The sequence below is a fragment of the Bacillus rossius genome, chromosome 13 (assembly GCF_032445375.1).
Source record: "Bacillus rossius redtenbacheri isolate Brsri chromosome 13, Brsri_v3, whole genome shotgun sequence".
In the NCBI taxonomy this organism is placed as follows: Eukaryota; Metazoa; Arthropoda; class Insecta; order Phasmatodea; family Bacillidae; genus Bacillus; species Bacillus rossius.
Genome location: NC_086340.1, coordinates 43,696,197 through 43,720,456, shown reverse-complemented (window position 1 = coordinate 43,720,456; position 24,260 = coordinate 43,696,197). Strand labels below are relative to the sequence as shown.

The 24,260-nt window shown below is 39.4% G+C and overlaps 1 protein-coding gene and 1 long non-coding RNA gene across 2 annotated transcripts in view; both read left to right on the top strand.

Annotated features, from left to right (window-relative positions):
* Positions 1-378: 378 nt before the first annotated feature.
* LOC134538500 (uncharacterized) overlaps positions 379-24,260 on the top strand; it is a 345,010-nt gene continuing 321,128 nt past the window's right edge. Inside the window, exon 1 of the mRNA XM_063379875.1 lies at positions 379-638. The gene's annotated coding sequence lies outside the window, so the exon portion shown is untranslated. The remainder of the gene's footprint in view (positions 639-24,260) is intronic.
* Positions 6,878-8,206, top strand: LOC134538051 (uncharacterized). The gene is made up of 3 exons (XR_010076081.1): positions 6,878-7,051; positions 7,418-7,580; positions 7,773-8,206. It is a non-coding gene; the product is annotated as an uncharacterized LOC134538051 (long non-coding RNA).

Here is a 24,260-nt window from a genome sequence, read left to right as displayed (position 1 = left end):
TTCTCTGCACCGTCCGCAACCTACTATCCTTCCTTTTATCGTCCGACGACAATGTTTCACTAAAACTTTGCATTGAAATTTCGGCCTCGAAATTTTAACTCCCATCGCCCCCAAAGAGAAGTTTCACTTGAAAAATATCAGTAATAGCTAGGGACCGAAAAAATTCGCGAGTTCATTTCGCGATAGGCTAAAATACAAATAGTTATACCTCAATGCAGCCTCTGTTAATGGCTCACAACTCACCTGGATGACTCTGGGCCAATGAGAAACACCCAACCAAAGCTGTATCGAATCACAGGCTGCTAAGTTGGGACGTCTCACAAGACAGCAGCCAATGAGTGGGTCACATTTGACCGAGTGTAAGTTGAACTATGGAGTTCATCCTACAGGTCATTGAACCCGCGATTTTTTCCGGTCCCTAGTAATAGCTAGTACACACAACCACCACGTATTACTCTTCCCGCAGGAATAACCCTGACGTATCCCGGACGGGAGAGACAGGAAGAGTCATGTTCAAGCGCAGGAACGAGCCAGCACACGGCGCATTGCGAGCCCAGTGGAGCGGCAACCAGGTCGAGATGGCCTCCGGGGAGGTTGGCAACACGTGTCGCGAAGGGAAGCGGTGGAATAAAGCGTGGGTTGGTACAACGTTTAGCGCTCCGACGAGGTGGAAACAAAAAAAAAATCTCCCTGCGTCACGGGTTCCCTCTGGCCATTCCCGTCACATCCTCTATGCTGTCCCATTCAACCCTTGGATTCCTGCATTACTGACGTTCGAAGGCTGTTGCGTCATAGCGCGTCGCTTCCGCCCGGTCGACAGACGAATGACTTGGCATGCATCCGCACATTATTTCAATGTAAACCTTTTGTTTTATGTAGGTTCAAGTAGTTATGTAAAACGTGTAACTCTCGTGGAATTGTTACACTGGCGAACAAATATTTACTTGCGAAAACTAAACTGCAAACCTGCTGAATTAAAATCTACCGAGCAAGTCATGCTACACTATAGTGTATTAAGGTAAATTAAGCCATTAAAATATAAGTGTGTTATCTAAAATTATATTAGTGTAATTGTTGCTAGATTAGACTGTCAAATAACTTAAAATTACTCCTGCGCAAAAAAATCGGAAAATTTTGTAACTTTCAAGAAAGGTTCAATATTGAAATTTAATCACTAATGACTAGACCTTTTACTGCAAACTATATTGTGTATTGTGTGGCTAAAGTACTTGATTATCAAGTAAAATTAGATGTGTCTAAAATATGTATAATTTATATACATGCAAAATATAACATTCCTTTATGGAAATTTAAATTGGGAATAACATCGAAGGCTGATATGGAGAATTCTATCTTCCTCAAAATCCTCTTGATTGTTTTAATTGCACATAATCAATAAATGTTAAAAGTAGGTATGGACCATTGTTGCTAAATTGCAGTATCCCATCGTGCACTAGGAATGCGGTTGGGGTTCAGGTGTAGCATATTCAACACCTGAAGACTTATTTTTGTGTTTTGGAATACCGGCCTTAGGGAGTGCCTCAAACAATGTCAAAACCGGTGCAGTTCCAAACGTTCAACAGGAACGACTGAAATGCTGCCCCTTGGAAGGGCAGCCCTTCAGGATTTTTCTGGCAATGGTTTGTTTGTACAGCGACTGGAAGGGAAGCCCATCCAATTTCTGAAAACATGTTTCTTTTATTGTTTAAATAATCCTGAAAACTTTCCCCTTGGAAGGGCAGCCCACCAGGATTTTCGAGACAGTAGTGTATTTGAAAGGTTGTCTGTAGTGTTGCTCCTTGGATGGGCAGCCCTTCAGGATTTTTCTGACAGTGGTTAGTTTGTAAAGTGAGCTAACTTAACCTAACCTAACCTAACCTAACCTAGGCCAGAAAAATCCTGAAGGGCTGCCCATCCAAGCGGCAACAATTCAGACAACCTTTCAAAACACTACTGTCAGAAAAATCCTGAAGGCTGTCCTTCCAAGGGGCAAGTTTTCAGTATTATTTAAACACTTAAAGAAACATGTTTTCAAAAATTGGATGGGCTGCCCTTCCAGTCGCTGTACAAACAAACCACTGTCAGAAAAATCCTGAAGGGCTGCCCTTCCAAGGGGCAACAATTCAGCTCCCCCGTTCAGCATGAGCGGGGTGTGGGGAGGTTTGGTTTCGCAAAGTTTCCCCAGCACATTCGCGTAGTGTTCGTCTTTTGGAGGCTTCTTCTCGACTCCTTGAGAAGCGCGGACCCGTGGTGCTTCACTCGCAAATTGCCGCCACTCTAACTTCCCGAGCCGGCCTCCCTCGGTCGGATTGCTTATCTCTGGTAACAACCCGGAGTCGATGAGGGACCCGAACAAAGAAGGACGGGAGGAGAAACGCATTCAATTCAAAAAGCGTTCAGCAGGAAGCGACTTCAACATGGGTGCTACTCCGCATGGCTTCCACAATTTGAAAATAAAGGCCTTTTTTCTGAAGTCAGACGTCAACGTTTAAAAAAATTAAAAAACCTTAATTCATGAAACGTACAGAAAAATCTATTTTTAATATTATTATCATTACAAGTGACAAAAAGTGAATTTCCTGTATTACGTTTATTCCCTTAAATAGCTCAACTACTTGCAGCTGCGTAACAGGAATATCTGAAATAATTGCGATCGGGTTTTGTTATCAGCGAACGTAGTCCGACCGCTAAATGCGCTGCACAAGTCCCTGCTTCGCCCGGGATTCGAACACAGAAGCAGTGTGCGTAGGTCGGCTCGTTGGTCGGTAGCTCTGGCGTAAAAATTTTGATTTCCAAATGAGTTCTCGTACTGATGGCTCCCTTAATTGAAACCGGTCGGCAAAACGAATTGCAAATTGAAAATAAATTGTTTACTAATTTTTTTTATAATTATTACAAAACAATTAACTGCGCAGAATTTCGGTTTGAAACGTGTTGCCCTGATAAAAAAAAAGTACTAATTTCCAGTTACTGTAATCTTTCTTCTTTTCGTATCTGGTTCCCCTAGAAGTATAATTCAGAAAGATTAATTTAACAAAAATAATGATTTGTTTGACACAGATAAACTGTAACATCAAGGTTTTTTAAAAATATAGAATTGTGTACGATTAACCAAAATCATTAAAATAAATGACAAAATATAAATTTTAAAATTATCTTAAACATGACTAGGTAGCAACTGTGGTATGAAAGAAATACTATACAAGTTTTTTTTTAAATAGGCTATCTATATTCAAGATATATGAATATCTAATACTTATGGCTAATAGCATACTCAGGCACGAATTTCACACTTAGGATCCTAAATACACTCATTTATAGCGTAGTACTTAAACCGTAATCCCAGTATTGGCATCGAGAATATTTCTGGTGTCGTTTGTAACTTTCCTGTTACTTGGAGGTTGTGTTTCTTGTCGATCTACAGTATGAAGCAGTCACTATCAAATCAACCGAATACTTTTTTTTTACTATACCATGAGAACATTGAATAACTAGTTACATTTTTACAAAGGCAAAAGTGTTGAAAAAATGTTTTACATTTATGGAGTGCAGAATTGCAATGAAAATTAAGTTTTTACGGTTGAACACAAAATATTTAGAAATAAATTTCCATTTTTTTTCTTCAATTGTCTCACTGCAGAAACATACCACTGTCAATTATAACAAACCCGAAATACTTTTCCCTCATTGTCAAACTAAAAATCTCTCAATCATTTGATGACCAATATTCTGTAAAGCACTTCTGACATATCGTAGGGAGGTGAATAATTATCGCGAGCACGTTAAAGCCTGTAAATTGTTATCGGAAGAATAAAGGGACAGAAGTTGAGTTCAGGCACAAGCATTTGTCCAACGTGTCGATGCTCTGCCTGTAGAGTGTGCTCTAGAGCTCCAGAGACTAGAGTTAGGCAGAGTTTTAGAAGAAACAATGCATTTACGAATGTGCTGATGGTGGATGAGTAGGGGCAGGTAGTTTTCACGAAAAGATCTGGACACTTACTAGACTGCAACAAGGTATACCCGCACCTGTGGTTTATTCCTTGAGATTGGCGGCCGTCTGCGAGAGAAGTCGTTGCCTTATTTGACCGAGCCACTCAGGACGCGTTTACTTCCTCACTGAATCACTGTGATTGGTGTTGTTACAATCGATGTGTACCTGGGAGAAACTCACCCAATCACGAAACACAGACTGTGCTATAGTGTTTTAACTTTCGCGAAATCTGCATGCCCCTATGGATGAGTAATCCTGTTTCCGTATTTTGTTTCTAATCTGCACTTTGAGGAGAGTGAACTTGCCCAAAACACATGCTTTCAGGGAAAAAAGAAACTTAAGGTTGAAACACCCGGTGCCAATTCTTAAAAACACTCAAGCGACTTGCATTACACCTTTATCTTCATTTCTCCGCCATACAATGTTATGTACATCGCTCAGATCTCACAGTTGTTCTGTGCACGACGATAAAGCTGCGTGCCAGTTCACACAGCCTTGCGCTTAGAGGCGACACCGCGCAAGAAGCACCAGCGAGCGTCGCACTTATTGTCCCGCCTGCAGTGTTAAAAATTTTCGAACACACACCACAGATTAACGAAGGTAAAATTTGCGGTGTGTGTTCAAAATATTTTTACGGTACTGAGTTAATGCATTTTTAACTTGAAACAACAATTACCTTGTATTAACAAAACATTCCGAAACTCATTGCATGTAGCATACAGCAAAAATCTTATACTTTTCCCCCCACGCCTGTGTTTGCCCCGTTTACAACGAAACTCTCAACTTAAAGTCGTGATCAGGCGTAGTTGCTACGGAGATCCTGTTATCTGAGATTACGAAGAACCCTTCGTTTATTTCAGGTTCATTTTTCGTTGAAAAATCCCTTAAATTTACTGTAATTTTTAACAGTGTGACTAACACTAGGTGCGCCTTCATGACTGCCTTGAGCGCTATAATCGGAAGTTGCAATTCCGTGGCATTATTTTATGAAGGACTATTTGTACGGTGGAAGTGTAAGCAGCGCATGTGGTGTTTCATGGCAAATTTTGTCACCAGATATATTTTAGTTTTAGAACATTAGGCAAATATCATAAATAAAATTGTGGCGTTTTGTTTAGTGACTGGAAGTTCTTTTCCTGGGTTTAAAAAATTGACCAAAGCAGACAGAGATTTTATTTTTCATTTTTTAAACATTGTTATTGTATGAAAATCCGAAATAAATAAAACTAATTAAACGTCGTGGGTGAAGTTGAGCTAAGGATAAGGATAAGAAACCTGAAAAAATGTCTGTAGCACGATTCACGTGCAGAAAGGAAATGTGTGATTGCAACAGCTGTTACCTCGACGGCGCCTTTGCCCGCCGACTTGTATCCTTGTTCTGCCAGTAACGAGGCGCGCGAATTTGTTCAGGGAAAATTGGTGTCTCGCGCTGATGCATGCGGGCAATATCTCAGGGCCGGGGGGTAGCAACCCCTCCGACGGGGGTTGATCCGGCCGGCGGGCGCACTGCAACAATCAGGCGTCCTTCTCACCCCCTGGGTTCCCGACGGCGGCCGTGCGCGCGGAGATTCATGAGGGACATCCATAAGGCTGAGCGTCTCGCGCGGGACCCCGGCATCTTGAGCCTAGCTGCAGGCAGCATCAGCCCGGGGAGTTGAGGGCACCGCCTCGTCAGGGCTCGCTGGTGCTTCTAGCGCGGTGTCTCCTCTGGACTGGCGCGCAGTCTTCTCCCAGTGCATTGAGCGGTGACCGTAAAATTATATGGCCGAGAACTGAAGATAATGTTGTAATGCAAGTCCCTCAAGTGCTTTCAAGAATCTGTACCGGTTGTATTACACCTAAAAATTAGTCTCAAAACATGCGTTTTGGCCCTTTAAACTCTTCTAAAAATACAGTTAAAAAAACTTAATCCGGAATCAAAAGTCCTCTTCGGCCCTCGGCGAACATTTAAATGTTTTTCGTAAGCAGATCCCCACTTGGATATGTTGAGTAGTTTAGCAATCGCGTTGTTGTTCCTGGAGCTCTGCGCACCGCGTGTGTGCCCGGGTGGGCGGGGGCCTTAAGGCTCCTGTACTAGCCTGCACAGCTAGCAGAGGTGAGACCGAGGGGTCCACAGAGATGTGAGAGGTGTGGGTCCGTGTCGGTACTACTCGGGTCTCCAGTGGGGGCTGGCACGGGGACGCACCAAAACGCCGAAATACCACAACGCCGAACGTACAATAACGCCGAAAAATGTCATTGCAGGACTGCCCACAAAGGTTAGGTTAGGTAAGGTTAGCACACAAATTCATTCAGTTGTTTTTCATTTTGCTCCTGTGCCACCGCCCCCCCCCCCTTCCCCGCAGCAACATTTTTCGGCGTTACTGCATTTCGGCGTTGTGGTACACAGCAGTTTTCTAGCTGTCGGCGTTGCGGTCAATTTGGCATTCGGCGTTATGGTATTCGGCGCTGTGGTATTTCGGCGTTGTGGTAACGACCCGGCCAGCACTGGTGGTAACCTGGGAGCACACGACGGGCTGGTGGCTGTTCGGGAGATGTGTTCCCCTCGACCTCTCTGCGTGGCCGTCCAGTCATTAAGGACCATGCCGCGTTTGAATGGCGTATTATTCCAGGCTCTAGGGGCCCCGTGACAGGTGTCGGGGTACTGGTCTCCACCAACTGCCACGTGGGAGATCCGTCATTTCAGCATTTGATCATGGTACCGTGAGAGTGACTCAAGGAAGGTAAATGTAGACTGGGAGAATTTGGGGGAGTTTTGCCATGATGCGCCTTACGCCCCTGAGAGGCGTCCACCTCGCTGGAGCGGTGCTTGTTCGTTGGGGAGTCGCGAGAGAGTGCCAGGGTCGTGTGATCTCAACTATATAGCTATATAGGGGAGACCGGGGCTGGTTGTAACAGGGGCAGGTTGTAACAGGGCGAATAGTTCCACGACCAGCCACAAGAGCGTATCATCGTTTCAGCCATCAAGGCACATTATGATGCCTTCAGTGCGAGTGGTAACACTGTGGCAGTCGGACGATTTCACTGGCGACAAGAAGGAAAAATTTGTTTTTGGACGAGGTAAGTAAATATTGTTTGTTTGACTGACATTCGTATTGTACGTAATGTATAGGGAGTTTAGAAAATGTCTTCGGGGCAAAATAATCTCCTAAGCTTTAGGTTCTGATATGTTTTGTTGGCATTGGAAACAAATACAAACTATATGGTAAAATTAAATGTGTTCTATAATGATGTCACATGGGGTAGGTTGTAACAGCGAAATTAATCTGTTACAACCTGCCCCACGTACTGTTACAACCTACCCCGTGACCACGTTTACCTAATTTATTGTTCCTTTTAAGTCTTTTATGAAAGAAAAAAAATACATTTTAAACGGTTTTATCTTGTAGATGTAATTAATAACTTCCAGTCAAATTTTAATCTCAGATGCGTAACTACAAAAGAAAAACCGACAAAGGAAAATATTCTATTGACATGTTGGAGAAAGCAGCTGAAGTTGTAAGAGAAGGAAGATCTGTTAGGCATGCTGCGAAAACGTACAACATCTGCCATGTGACACTTGGGAGGTACATAAAAAAGAAAAACAAACGTAAGTTGCATTCATTAATGAATTTTCTTAATTACATCTGCTTGATTTCTAACATAAATACGTCTCAACAATGGGTTGTAAACGTTTTTTATTGTATTAGTACAAAAATATGGTTTTGCGTAATTTAGATTTTCTTATGTGAAAACAGGAGCAAAATTAACATAGGCCTGTATGGTTTTTCTATTGTTTCAGGTTTAAATGCAGTCGATATTAATTTTCGAGAGGAGTGGAAACCTTTGGCTGGTTATTATGGGAACAGACAGGTATTTACACCTTTGCAAGAGATCGCTCTTGTTTCCTACATAAAAACATGTTCTGACATATATTTTGGACTCACTCCACGTGATGTACGTCATCTTGCATTCTTATGTGGGAAGAAGTATAATGTTCCCATGCCAAACACATGGAGTGACAAAGAACTAGCAGGTGCAGATTGGCTCTCTTCCTTTTTAAAGCGCCACCCAGACCTTTCCATTCGGACTCCAGAGGCAACTAGTTTGGGAAGGGCTTCTAGTTTTAATCGTGCCAACGTTTCCAAATTTTTTGACAAACTCTCTGAAGTTTATGATCGCCATTCTTTCACAGCTAATGACATTTGGAATGTAGATGAGACCGGGGTCACTACTGTCCAGAATCTTTCAAAAATCGTAGCAAGAAAGGGGGTAAAACAAATTGGAGCAATGACATCATCTGAACGAGGGCAGTTAGTTACTCTAACTGTAGCAGTAAATGCTGCTGGAAATGCTATCCCTCCTATGTTTATTTTTCCTAGGGTAAGGTATTATGATCACTTCATCAGAGATGGTCCAACTGGATGTATAGGTGCTGCAAATAAGTCTGGCTGGACTACGGAGGTAGAGTTCTTGCTTTTTCTTAAGCATTTTGTTTCTTGTATTCGTTCGAGCCCAGAGAAACCTATCCTCCTCCTTCAAGACAATCATCAGTCGCATTTAGCTCCTGACTGTTTAGATTTTGCCAAAGAAAATGGCATTGTAATGCTATCGTTCCCACCTCACTGCACTCATCGCCTTCAGCCACTTGATCGAAGTGTTTTTGCCCCACTCAAAAAACAGATCAATACGGCAATGGATGCATGGTTGAGGAACAACAAAACACCAGAGAGCACAGTTAAGCCTATGTCAATCTATGATATTCCCTCAATCTTAAAGATAGCTTTTCCCACTGCCACAACGCCAAAAAATATCCAACAAGGATTTGAGAAATGTGGAATACATCCTTATAATAGGGAAATATTTCAGGATGCCGATTTCGCTCCTTCGTTTGTGACAGACAGGCCTGATCCAGACTTAGCACCAAGTTGTTCACACGATGTGTCCAGGGATTCACAAGGAACACCAGTTCAATCATTTTCTAACTGTTCCCACACACCAGAGAAGTTTTCTCCAGAAGTGGTTCTACCTCTTCCTAAAGTCGCTCCAAGGAAAAGGAAAGGAGGAAGAAAGACCAGGAAAAGTGCCATTTTGACGGATACTCCAGAGAAGAAAGCCATTGAAGAAGAATTTGCGAAACGAGGAACACCAGGCTTGATTAAGATAAAAGGTAATGTATCACAAACGCGCATGCCTGCAAAATCCACGCCCAAACGTTCTCTAAAACGAAGATCAGCAGAGTGCAGCTCATCAGAGGAAGAAAGCGAGTGCTTTTGTTTAGTGTGTTTGGAATCATTCTCTACAAGCAAACCAGGAGAGGAGTGGGTTCGTTGTCTAAACTGCCAGTTATGGTCGCATTTTTCTTGTGCAAAAAAATCTAAAATGTATATTTGTCATAATTGCCAATCAGATGAAATCTCTGAGTGAGGACCACTGTTCATTTAATATTTGACAAACTGAAGTTAAACAAGTGAAAAAATAATAATTTTTGTTGAAATATATTGTATAAGTAGTAATTTGTTATAAGTAATCCCAGTAAAAATTATATTTTACCTTGTAGTAATGTTGTTACAACCTACCCCAATGTGTGTTACAACCAGCCCCGCCTCGGGGCAGGTTGTAACACTTTACACTTCCGAGGTTTTAGATTTGTACAGAAAAATATGCTAGAGGAAAATTTATGTAAAAATTGTTTTGTAAAAGTAGAATAACTACTGAATAAGTTAGCTCAGTCAGAAGTGCCGTTTATGTTATCCATGATCAGATAAAAAATAAAATAGCGAAACTGTTACAACCAGCCCCGGTCTCCCCTACTGCAAGAATCACTGGACGCAAACATTTAAATAGCGACATTAAAAATCTGTTCCTAAATTACGCAAGATGCGAAAAAGCAATGCAAGCGCTACTAAACTCTACACAACTTACGATTTTCCTGTGAAGTGCTCTGAAAAAGTTTTATAATAGAGACGTGAAATGTATAATACTTATTATATACTTTTTTATGAAAGGCTTCGTGTTTAAAATAAATAAACTTCAGCATTTAAATGAAATTATAATGAATATCATTCGTTTTTATGAATAACATGAATTGTCAAAAGTATGCCACAGTAAGATATTTATTTTTTTTTACTTCGGTTCTTGTTGTTATCGTTCTTTAGCGTGGTTTCCTTGTTTTCGTCGCATGCTCCGTGATTGCGTGCTTGCGTGCTTACGTTCTTGCGAAGTTCACAAACCCGGCCTGAAGGTGACATCGTCACGCGCCTGAAGTTCCGAGAACCCGACATGCGAGGCTGAAGGCAGGCGCATAGACTTCAGGTCGTGCAGAGCGTCGGAATGAGACACTTAGGCCGGTATTCCAAGACGCGAAAATCTTATTTTACTTCTAGTTTTTTATATAGTAATAATTTTATTTCCACCTTTTTTTTACACTTTGTTAACAATATTCACTTGATTAACCAGGAAATTCAGCACTCACTAAAGAAAGCTCGTATGTGAGTGCATATAGCCTACTCACTTCAAATTACACGCATTATTTTGACAAATGTAAACATTTATAAATGTATAATATCTGAGGAATAAATGTATAAAATGTAACCTAAGAAACCTTAAATTAGTTTTATAAAGATGGAAGTTATTAAGAGCAATTTATTAAAATTCAATATAATTTATTAACAAAACAGATCGGCAACGGAAAGGACAACCAAATTCGTTCCCTAACATAAAGGGACTAGTCGTGTCCTATCGTGCACTAGGAATACGGCAAGGGTACAGGTGTAGAAAATTCATCACCCAGACACTTATTTTCTTTTAAAAGTTATAAACCAAGATGTGGAAGGCTACTACTCTTAAATATATCTCATACTGTTAAACTTCGGATTTCTGCTATAGAAATTATTTTCTTCGCACAATAAATTTACATGTGATCGAAACTCAGATTTCGGATTTTGATGAGTAATACCCATGGGTATGCGAAGACTTGCTGAAAGAGAGGTCCCAACCTGAAGAAGTCTCAAAATTATTTAAAAACTAGCCGATGTGCCCACGACTCACTTCGGAAATCTACAGGCACAACACTTTCTCACCCCTCATAATGACAGTTATCATGCCGACGATACTGAACGAATCCTAATAATTTATTATGTTCATAATTGACCACACCTTGCTAATATAGTTTCTTTTCAACAAAACATTCTGAACCATTAGAAATGACTAATAACTTCTATAGCCAAATTTAGCTGTAGCTTCTCAAAATATCGTGGTCTGTGTCACACCAAAATGTGCGGTGAACTCGCACTAATTATCATTTTGCAGAAATGAGCATTGCTATTTTCGCTTTAACACACACACTTACACACACACACACACACACACACACACACACACACACACACACACACACACACACACATATATATATATATATTCAGATCCAAATATGAAATATGTCTGAAATAATTTGTGCTTTTATTATTAGTAAGTTGGATAACTTTACTTTAAATTATTTTAAACTAGCTGTTTCCCACCTATTTTTGTAGGTGGAAATAAATAGTTCTTTTGTGGAAAGTTTAGCGGATAGAGCCTTGTATGGTCAATTAGCATGTCATAAAGTATGACTACATCAAGTGAGATCTTGTTTAACATTGGAATCCTTAATCGCCTTATCTCTATTAATGACATGTGATCATGTTTCCAAGTGCCCTAATCCTTGTCAAAAGTACGCTGTTACATCTGCCAAGCGACGAACACATGAAATGTTCAGTTAAAATTAATACACGTTGACTAAATCGTATACTTAGATAAAAAGTATACTAAGGCATTAAAAACAATAAACTTATTTAGAAAAAGAAAAGGATTTGTCAAAGAAACCATTGGAATAACTTAGATTCGTAAGTTCTGGTCAAGTAGCGTTATTATCAATTTACCATCTTATCTCAGGTATATGAGTGAGGTAGGCTTTGATGTAACACACGTGCCAAACTCAAACCTGCATAATGCAACTGCAGTAGACACCAATGACTGCGTTGTATCGCCGGTATTAGAAAAAATTGGTTGTCTGTAAAGTAGGTTTACGGACGATAGTTTAACGTGACAACGTCATAACAAAACATTGATGAAAATATTGCATACTTTTATGAATAAAAGTTTTTATGGAATTATTACTATTTTGTATGGATATAAAGAATGTGTAATGAAATATACAATTTAATTGATAAATTAACTTTTATTTGCACTCATTAATTAAAATGTGTTTATTACTCTAACTAAGAGATTATTATAACTATAACTTTTATACATGTTTGCTATTTAACTTCTTCCAATATGTGTTATTCTATCAAGGATAGGACGATGATAGGAAAAGTAGGAAACGAATGGGAGTGCTTCAAGTTTAATGTGCCTCGAAAAAGTAAAATCGATGGTTGTTCCAATCGAGTGGAAGAGAGATAGATGCGGCGCAAGCGTACAATGAGCGTAACGGGTCAATCGTAACGGGACACTTTTTCGTGCGTGCAGCCGGCGTTCGATTTATTAGACGTCACGTCAATAATTGCTTACCTATATTATAATACAGTTTTATATTAATTCACTGTCACCGAGTAAGTTTAGTATTCAAATGGTCTGGTAAACATTGTGAGGGATATGTAAGCAGCAGTAGCCGTATTAGCGGACTGGTACGTTCTGCTGGCTCAGTGGTTGTATATTCGTGCTAGTGAGCTGAAGGTTTAGTTTCGAGCAGAATTGGGAATTTTTATGCCTCATGGGTTCAGAGACTGTGTGTCGAGATACTTCAGAAGGCGATGGCTAGCCTCCGCAGTATCATCTCGCATAATAAACCCCAGTAAAGCCATAAAGCCACGCTTTTCTACCTGCTTTCTCGCCCCGAGAAACGTACCACCCCAGCGCCCAGTGAGGGTTGTATTTGCGTTAGCGGAGCGGGATCATAAGCGCAAAATTAATATATTTACATATAAATGCATGCCTATGTACACATCCAAGCCTATCAAAGTGGGAGGTAAGGAAATGGGCATAATTAACATACTAGTGCTTCCAGCGCTGTATCTCCTCTGAAATGGCGCGCGGTCTTCTCTTCGTCCATGGGGCAACTATGATATCGGGGCGGTTGCTTGCACATTAAATAGAAATCGAAATAAAATTGTACAGCAAGTCTGTTGAGTGCTTTCAAGAATTTATACCCATTGTTTTATGCCTAAAACAGTCTGAAAACACGAGTAATAGCCGTTTTCATTCTCCAACGAATACATTAAAAAAAATTTACGAAATACGGCCTCAGCGTATTCTTAAATGGTTTTTGGGTAAACAGACACCTATAGGTTAACGCGAGCAGTTTTCAAATCACGTGGTTATTGCTGACCGGGCAGGGTAGGGTTAACAGTGCTCAAAATTACTACCAATTGTACCTATTTCTCAACAAACTCTTGCAAAGCAACCCATGGTAAATGTTTCAGAACAATTAAAATAAATGAATTTGTTTACTAACACTATTGGCAGAACGAAAGTTGGAAAATGATATGTATAAGATTGGTGTTACTTTTTAAAACTTTAAAATTGAGATAAGTTTATTGACACAGACTATATAAGCAGGCCGGCTACTGTAATAAAGATTATCTCCCAGCACCGCACTCAGTAATACGCTAACGGAAGTAATACCAAGAAAAAAAGAACATAATTTGTTTTGTTCTCTGTATTTTTGTTTCCATGGTATTGTTTTTTTTTGTTTGAACGAGCTACTCATAATGTCATATTCAATGTATTTTGAAAAGCCCTTGTTTTATTTCTCAAAAGAAAAATTTCTTTTTTTCCAGTGCTTAAACACTTTTTGAGATGTTTCAAACATTTCTTGTCACGGTCTTTCTCTTTTCAAATCTTCTTACGTTGCTTGCTTTTTTTTATTAGGCCTACTGTTTGCGCTATCTTTAAAGCCTTACTACGTTTACAAAGTGCCTGGTATTTCTTCGCCTCAGTCAACCCCCCACAAATTACATTCGCGCGAGGGACTTGCAAAATTGACTAAAGTTGCGAAACAAATATTTGCTCTGAGCTATATTTTAAAAACAATATGAAGTAATAACACAGTAGGTCAATGCTTTTTTTCCCCTTATGACATAATGTAGGTGTGAGCACTGACGAAGCGAGGGAAGTTTTCTTTGGTTCGTTCCCTCCCTTTCCGGATAAAAAAAAAATGTTAAGACGGAATTCGAATTTTGTAGCAACTTAGCTTCACTAGATTACATAGAAATTAATTTGGAGGGATTTTTATAATCCTAAGTGGGATACAGTAATGTGTTCCCCATCTAGCCCAATATGCCTCGTACACAGAAGCGACAGGTATTGTGTTACCAAGTATGCTGTTTTGCATGTATTTAATTCAAACTTGAAATGTAGCTTTAGTGTAAAGAAATTAAATAAGTATTAAAATGAATAAAAACCACAATATCAAATGGACAGTTTTTTTTCCTCGAGCAAATCATCATTTAATTTTCTACAGGAATGTGTAAACGCTGGTCTGTTTCCTGAGCTTTAGTGCGAACATTTTACTCCAAAACACAATAATAAAGAAAACTCACGCTTATAAAATGGCATAATTGATGTACTGGCCCCCCTCACACTGAAATGCATGGCCGCGGCTGCGGGTTAAAGTTAAGTTGTGTTGAAGCCATGTCCACTCCGTACGTGTTCCACGCGGCGACTGCCCCTGACACAGCCTGTCGCGCTGCAACCCGCACAGCACTGCCGGGACTGAGGAAGGAACGTCTCGTGGGAAACCAGGGAAAACTGCCAAGCAATTTTCATTGGCATTAATGCGCGCGGAGCTGGCTTTTACGAGCGGCGTCTCCGCGGTCGTAAAAGGATTTCTTTCAGTCGCTCTCGAACCATTCGGAATAAATTTCTTCATTCAATCCTATGGCGCATGAATTAATTTTGCGAATAATATTTCGCATATGTATTAAATTCTTGGAAGTTCATCTCGGTTGAAATTAATAATTTAAATAATATCGAACATGTTACAGCAATTGAATGAGCCCGATTCCCTAACAAATACGCTGTGTTAAAGGTTTTTAAAGTTAAACTTCTATAGGCACGGTATGAAAAATATTATGAGGCAATTTTACAATGCGCGCGCAGCATGTAAGAAAAATTGACAGGATGCACAAAAGGCTACATACAGATTAAAATTAAGGATGTGCTTTTAAATCCAATACTTTAGTTATTTATTTCGAATTAAAGTCCTTATGGACCTAATTAAAATTATATATATTTATTGTGAATATTTGTCATAGTTATTGTATTTATAAGCTTTTCAAATGCATTTATATAAGTGAGGTTATGTACCCAGTGCATAATATATTTTTATGTAGCATCTATAATTTGAAATTAATTTGATTAATTAGACAGAGAACATTAAAATGTTATGTTATTGTATAGTAAAGAAACAAAATATTGAAAATTTTTCATTATATTTAAAAAATAATTTTGATCCTTATATTACGATTTGTAACACTTTGAATTACATTAAAAAATAAATATGTGTGCTATGGCTTAAGATGAATAAAATTGAACTTCTCATACAGCACCTGTATGCTTTGCGTAATTTTAGAGCTTCTTTAACGCCTATAACTTAGAATTAAACGCGCATCCTGTATTTTTCAGCCTGTGCGTGTTTACTGTTTCCTACGCACGTGGAGAGGGACATGCGTGTGAAGGAGAAGAGGCACGTTGATGAACTCTGATCGGTTTTGCGATTGAGTGTCTGGGACTGACTGGGGTCTATCGTGATGTCGACTTATCTCTTCAGGCTTGGCGTCAACCGCATTCTTCGGTTTTATTTATTTATTTATCTGATAATAAAATTAAAAGGTTAAAAAAATCGGTACATAGAAAAATCTTATTCGCTTTACTAAGCTGGGGAACACCAACTCATCACAGAGTTAATTCAGTATTAATAGTTCAGCTGAGCTTGGAACACCCGCTATCAGAACGGGGCAAAAAGGTCCGGTTATTCTATAAACGCGATGGGTGGGCGTGGGTGAGCTACATGAGGGGGGGGGGGGTAGGTGACGTCACCGAGAGAGGGACCCGAACAAGGAATCGTGCGGGAGGGGGGACGTAGTTCCACGGTTCTTTCTATCATTTAAATATAAGTTAATTTTAACTTATTTAAAAATCATATTATGAAAGTGAAAATAAATCTTTTTTGCGAATATTCTGTTATCATGAAGATTTTTGTAATGTGATTGTAATAATTTTACAGCCTAGTTGTTTTCATATTTCTTTTTTTCTTGAACCTAGCTCTTATTTTATGAAGAAAAAAAAACAGTTTGCAATTTCTTTAAAACTATTCACTCTATTGACTATTTCTGTAGGCCTGCATTCAGATCTATGTTATGAAAATATTTATCTGACAAAACAAACCCCGTTTAATTCTGTCAAGTCGATATTGTTTTTATATTCATGTCATTAATGCACAATGCGACATCTCCTATTCTCTCAGAGACTTGGGCTTAGCTTTTTGGATTGAAACCTACTTAACGATTTTGTATTGTATTGTTACATGCCTAGGTGGCTCACTTTTTTGTTTACTTTGCAGTCCCCAACTCTCTGAAGGATAAAATGTAATATGGAAATTCATAAAATGATTTAATTTTTGAATTTTTAAGAGTAGGTTTTGTTGTGTCGCTGGTATCTGAAGTCGTTATTTTAGATTTATTAATGATGTAATGTTTTCGCACGTCTAAGAATTCGTAACTTTAATTAGAGCCATTAACAATAGCTTGAAACTGTATGAAATTGATTAAATATGTTTTTATTTTATTTCGACTGCGAAGTTGCACGAGCGAGCATGTAAGTTCGTACATGTTCGAGGACTGATCGGAGGTCAATGAATCGTAGTCTTTTCGGTTCATCGTGGGAAATGCAGCAAAAAAAAAAAAATCATGAAAATGACTTCGAGTGCATTCGCAAACAAGCGCGCAGCGCGGGAACTCGGTTTCATGTTTTCTGTTGTGGAAACTTCACGCAAAGGCCAACTTCACTCACGGTAAATGGTGCATAAGGTCAATATTGTTTGTAGCCGGAGAGCTCGTTCGAGATACGCCCATTACTGCAGCCCAACGTTGCCGCTTTCTGCGTAAATACAGCGCGACGCGCGCGAAGGGTAAATACTAAAACGGGGGACCCCCACATAACTTAGAAGATCACAACTTAGAACAGCCAACTTAGAATACTTAAAAAACAACATATCTTTGAACTGTCATAAGTTAGAAACACGTAACTTAGAAACGCCATTACTTAGAAAGTCATAAATTAGAATATACTACCTGGTGTTTCTAAGTTATGCATTCTAAAAAAAGGAACATCGTTTGCTTGGAAAAATACAAAAACACCCATGTTGGTTTTTAAAAACAATACTTTTATAGCAGTGTTTTTTTTTTTTGGGGTATTTGTGCTCTTTTCTATCAGTTGAAGAAATCATACATCGAGGGTCCTTCGATTATACAACATTATCATGGCAGCGACACTGTTAAAACATTTACACTATATTTACGAAGAACATGTAGTGCACCGAAAGGAATTACAAGAGATGGATTAACGAGTAAACTCAGGTATAATTTGCAAGAAGACCAACAGTGAATTCACATCATCATATAACAATTACAATCGATAATTGCAGCAAGGTCATTTTTATGTTAAAAATCACCATAAATATAAGGTCCAAAAATAAAGTATTTAATATTGTTACGCTGGCCGCCGGCTGGCGCGGAGACAAACACCCCCCCCCCCCCCCCCCCGGCGAGGGAGGAGGAGGAGGCGGCCACGACCCCCCACTCCCCGCGGTGTCACCCGGCCATTAGCGGCCTGTCACTCACGGCCTTCCCCCGCTCCCCGCACCACCTGCTAGAACCTTCGAGCGCGGGCTCGGGAATGTTCTGGTATTTACTGACACGGCACAGTACGCCGAGATGTCTGGAGAGTTCTGGGGTCGTCGCCACGGGGAAACGGGCGAGGCCTGCGCCTCAGGGTCAGGGACACTCGTGACATCAAGCGCGGTTTCTATATGTTTTCTGTTTCCACACCTGACCAGGGACGCATATGACATCACCACGCAACGTGGCTTCTGGACGCTTCCACCGCGGGTGTAAAAGGGCTCCGTCTCAGAGTGAGAGTGTATAGTGTGGTGAGGAGTCTCCCCCCTCGGGGAAGGATACTGGCATCACCCGAGCTATCAGCGTGAGTGTGAGGGTGAGTGGTCTGAAATCAGGGAGTGATACCTGCGACACCGGAGGCTGAAGGTCTGTCCACCGAGGAAGAGTCTCTCTGGTGGCTGTACCAGCGAGAGAGGGTCTCTAGAAGCTCTGCTGTGGCTTGTGATGGCGCGGCGCGGGCGAGTGGTGCGAGGCGGTGGTCGAGGACTGCAACGTGCGGACGGACTGATAGTATGCTTAGTCACTGACGAGGCGGGAAGCCTTCTTTTCACAGACGAGAGAGCCAAACGCCCGATCATGCATCTTAGGGTTTTTTTTTTGTTCATTGTAACTAGGTTAGGTTAGCTACATTATAAATACTTTAAAACACTGTCGACGGTTGATTTGGTTAGGATAGCTACATTAAAGATACTGTGAAATCATGTAAACGGTTTACTAGCCCTGGATAGCTACATATTAAAAAGTTATTTGCTAAGCAACCATAAAATGATTTTACAGTATTTTTAATGTAGCTATACTTACCTAATATAACCAACCACCCACAATGTTTTGAAGTATTTATAATGTAGCTAACCTATCCTAATCGACCGCAAAATTTAATGCCACACCGGTTTGTACAATGAGATAGAACGGGAAAAAAAGCGAGCATGAACTTCGGGGAACTTCGGGTGTGGCTCTCTCGTCTGTGAAATGAAGGTTTCTCCTGGCGAGGCAGGCTCCAGTGGGCAGTGCTAATGTTTGAGTGATCAGTGTAAAGCTAATTGTTGTGGACAGATTTTGGACTGTGGTTCCTTAGCAAAATTTAGTAATAAATAAAACTGAATAATATAATTAATTGGGCTATCCTTACGAACCTTTTTCCCCCACTCGTAAACTAGAAACAATGTGATATAACAATAGCAAATTTGTTTAATTCCTGCATGAATTAATTGCGATTTCCTGGTTTTAAAATATGAGCTGTCCCTATTCCTACTTTAAAAATAATGCCAAACGATTTTGCTGACATAATCAATCCACAGAGCAATCTAGCATACAATAGGTACAGGCGTTATTAACATTAATAATATAATGATACCAAGAAGAAGAATTTGGAACAACTAAATAAGGAGAAGTAAAATAAAATAAAAAATAAGAAAATAATAAATAAAATGTAATGAGTTCATAGGCTTAAAATACTGGTTACTATTATGTATGTAAGTGGATACTTAATGAGATTACTTTTCTCAGCAAAAATTGCCAACAATCATCTTGGACTAATAACGAGATCATAATAAACGGGCTGAGTCAACAAAAATACTTATTTTTTCCAAAAATATATTTACCCTGTTTACAATATAAAACGGAACTCTGAATTCAATTCCAAGTCCACGTACACTGGAGCTACGAAAACCTCTTCGTTTATTAAGGGCGTTATTCGCCGGAAATTAATTTCTTACAGTGTAGTCCCAAGAGCGAAAAAAATCTACAAAAATGAGAGTACATTCAGGTAAATATTTAAACAGTGGAGAGAAACTTGTCTGCCTTCGCACTAAATTATATTTATGTTTATAGAGAGGAGTCTAAATTCGAACGAAAAAATTCTTCTGTAGGTATCATGATAAAATAAGTTGAAAACAATAATACGACTAATCGTCGGAAGTTATTTCAAAGGCTGGTATACGTCTTTGAAATTGGGGCTGAACAAAAATTTTTATTGTTAATATTAAATAAAGTATTTAACACGGGTTAAACATTTTTAATAGAACATTCAGAGTCTGGATTATTTTTACTTGAACAAAGTTCTACAACTATCAGTAATTTCGTATTTGTAGTTAAACTATTTCATTGAAATAATTTGGGGTAGAACCACGCCACAAGTTAATTACTAATTAAATTCATCGACCAAATTAGCTGTGCTTTTAGAAATACAATCAAAAAAACATAAATGTATTTCAGCCCCAACTTCACAGACGTATACCAGCTTTAGGAAGCACTTTAGACCATTAGTCTTAGAGGTTTGCAACATATTCTGTTGTAATGAACCAGCAGCCGAAGTTTATAGGTAAAATTTGGATGATTCTAGTGTAGTTTGTGTGTATGTGTGTGTGTATATATATATACATATATACACACACAAATGTATGAATTTTTAAATTAGTTTCAAGATTTCGAGTTACTCAAATACAAGTGATTAATTCAATAAATTAGTTATAACGAACAGGTTGTGAAAGCCGGAAATAAGTACGGGTATTTGAAAACAATTGAAAAAATATATTAAGAAAATTTTACTTGAAGTCAACGAAGTATTAAAAAATAATACTTTTAATGTATAGTCAGTGAAATTAGGTGTACACAGAGCTTAGATTAGGTAAAATATTAAACGTTTGTGGGCAGGATTATTTCCGTAAAATGTATTGTTATTTATCAGAGAGATGACATGAAATGGGTTTCACACACTGGTCATTTACAAAAGGAATTATCTTCGATCTCTCTCATGCCTAATGAGCGGCAGCGCAAAGCTGGCATTACCGTCACGAATTACTAATGACAAGGACAGTAATCCTCTTACGCAATCCACGTGTTTTCATCATCTTTTTTTTAACGCAATAGAAAAGGTTTCATATATTTATAAGTACCGTTCAGATCATAGTTTACTTCTTTTTCAATTCGTGTGATAAGAGGCAATTTTTACAAAGCAATTTTAAGCAACTGGGGAAGAAGTCTATAAGTTAGGTCAAGTGTTAACTGTTTCTCTTTTTCACAATGAGGATTGGAAAGTTATGATGTATTTATTAAAAAATAAACACGCTACTGCCTCGCCTTATTAAGTCGCAAAATAAGTCTACTGCTGGCAACTTCTAAGCTTACAGATATTCATGTTGGTAAACCGTTGACATTTTCTATTTTTGTTATAATGTGACATATTCTCCTCTTACTTGGCAGATAAGTATTATGCGTGTTTGAACATTTGTGGTACACACGTCAGTTGGCGGTAGAACACAACTAACATCGCTGTAAAATGCATGCGCGCAACTCAACCAGTGGAGCGCCAGAGTGCATGACGAGACACAAGACAGGACAGTAGCACAGAGCGTCTCTCTACTCTCTCTACTCTCTCTCATCTCATCTCTCTCGGAGCTGCTGGTGTGTTCCTATGGCACGTATCACTTTGGACGTCTCGGCACAGTCTCTCTGCTTGCCTTTCGATGCCCGCAGGTCTTCTCTTGGTTCGTGTACAGTTACTATCTATGCGTGTTATGACTTATTAAATTACATCGGTCCAGAATCTTCATACTTAAACATTGGAACACAATTTAAAAATAGCATTTAACATTGCCGGTTATTTGTCCAATACCGCTACATACAGTTCAGGAAGCCTTATTTTATTTTTTTGCCTAATGTTACGTTAGCAACTGCCACGAAAAGCTGGATTTGCCTCCAGTGAATTATTTACGATGGAAACTAAGAAATCATAAGTGCTCCAGAGACATATGAGATACGTTTGTTGTGTCAAATTTAATCTTATTCAAAGGTAACAGTTAAAAAAAGAAATTAACTTTAAACGTAGGATCTACTTTACCCAAAACGTGCGGAAGCGAATAAAAATAAGTCTGTTGTACCTGGCCTGTCCATTTTTCTTTCAAGCTAGCAATTCGAACTAAAAATTGAACAATTCGCAGCCGACAGCTGACAATAGCTTCTGGTCGTACTGAAACGAGAAGCGCTCTGGAGCGAGCCACATTTCTCTTCGTCCTCGGCTACCTTGGCGGGAGCCCGTGCCCTAACAGCCGAAGGGCGCGCTCGGACAGCTGCGCAGATGTTGTTCGCATATTGAAGGGGTTGAAGGAGGGGTAGTGTTTGGTTATCCGTCAGTCAACCCCCGAGCACATGGAACCTCCCGTCGCCACGACTCGTTCCACCAATCCGCACCCTCTCTTTTTTTCCGGAACCCCCTCTCTCTGGTTAGGCTCTGTTCTCGCGCGCGCGTTAATTTACACCGTGTCGCGACACGTCCACGCACGCACGCACGCACGCACGCACGCACGCACGCACACACTGTCAGGGGGGCAAGCTCGCACTGCGACCCCGCGAGGCGTCAGCCCCGCCGAACGATCGATCGATCGATCGATCGATCGCTCGACCCATCCGTCGTTCTCGATCCAAACCTCCTTTTAATTTCCAATCAATCTGCCAGTCCTGGAACGGCGTTCCGGCTATTAACAAAAGGGGGAGAGAGAGAAAAAAATAACTTCCCGTGCCATCGGTCGAAACTTGCACCGCCGGGCGGTTCCTCTGTTAATTGAAAGCTTTTTTTTTCCGAATTGGCTTGGGCTTCCTCCCACTTGAACCCCCCCCCCCCCCCCCAACACCGCCCCTCTAAAAATTCCTCATCAGCCCCGGACAGGACGGGAGCTTGCCGCATCCACGGGGGGGGGGGGGAGGAACTGTAATTGCCGAGAATGGGATCTAGTTTTTTTTTTTTTTTAAGTAGTTTCGGGACCACTCGCTAGGTAGCAGCTTTCGTAATATATAATTTTAACCTGGCTGTATTGACTGTGAGAAGTAATGCATGAGCTATTGGTCAGGCGAACCAACCAGTGGCTATTAATTCACTTTATTCTGGAAGCCACATATTTTGTGGTGTGGCATACCGGAAATTTTGCAACATCTCCTATTCATTTGTATAGGAAATGCTTTTTTTTTTATTACAAAACACCCTTAAGTGTTTTTTTTTGCATGGCTTGAAATCTATTTTTTTAGTCGTCAAGCAGTTAAATTAAAATCTAAACTGCCCGCTCTATAAGAATATTTTCTAGCATGCTAGGAAATATTTTTGGAAAGCTTCGAGACACAATAATCCTCTAATTTGTGACCTGTGTCAAAATAAGTCATGAACCCCGAAAGCATCGGACAGTGTAAGACTACAAGAAACTTTATCCCCCGTAGGGCTTCGTAATTTCTCAATGTCACTGAACTGTAACCGAGGTTTATTTAAGGTCTGCACTATTTATATCATTTAAATTAACCTTCATAAAAAATGTTTTTCTAAGCGACATAATCAATTCTATTTCTTTCCACATTTTTATGTTTTATGTGCATTTTAGAATTGTAAACATTCGTTTATTGTTATGTACATAGTTGTCATAGTTGCAATGTACACAAAGATATTAAGTGAACAAAAGTCTTCCTCATCATCCCATAATCAGGATAAGAATAATGTTCTAGAAAAATCAGGTTTTTTGAAGTGAAAACTTCTTTAGCCGCGTCGAGCGATTTTTGGTAGGAGCAAAACTGAAGGGTTCGCGTCACCGACATGCTGTAGTAGCAGTACGTGAAGTTATATTGACCGCGTGGAGCGATTTTTTGTTTATTTATTTACGTAGTGAATTTTGATTATTTGTGGATTTAAGTTCTTAGTTTTATGATTTTTCAAGGTTAAAACTTCATTTATTCTAATTCTAAAGTTAAAAATTTGTCATTTTATTTTTATTTTCCAAGTAAATTTTAATTTTATTGTGTGGTACATATTGCGAGTATTGGCTAATTTTTTTTTAGTAGGTAGTTAAGTTGAGGTTGTGTATTATCTTTTGCTTATTTACGTAGTGAATTTCTTCAAATGTCAGGTTATTGATTTATGAGAGGTAATGTTGAATATTTTTTATTTATGTTCATATTTTTTTCAATGTTAAAAATTCATTTCTTATAATTTTAAAGTAATTATTGGTCGGGGCGAAAATTATGGGTTCGCGTCACAGACATGCTAGTGATATAATACCACAATCACTTTCTTACGTACATTGACGTAGAAATGTCATGTAACACATTTAAAAAACAAAGGTTTAAGTTTTAACTTTCGTGGACAGTCCCCATGACTGGCTTTTTTTTAAAAAAATTTCCTGGTTATTTAAACATTTTTTTTCCATGTATGTCTATATATAATAATAGAAAATAACCCATATGATGGTAGTGACTTAATTTATACGAGTTTTAGCCAGTAAAAACTGGTATAATTTAAATTGAATTTGATTGTGATGTCCGAAACGCTTCCAAAGATATGATAATAATTAGATCGAAAGAATTGATTTCCATAA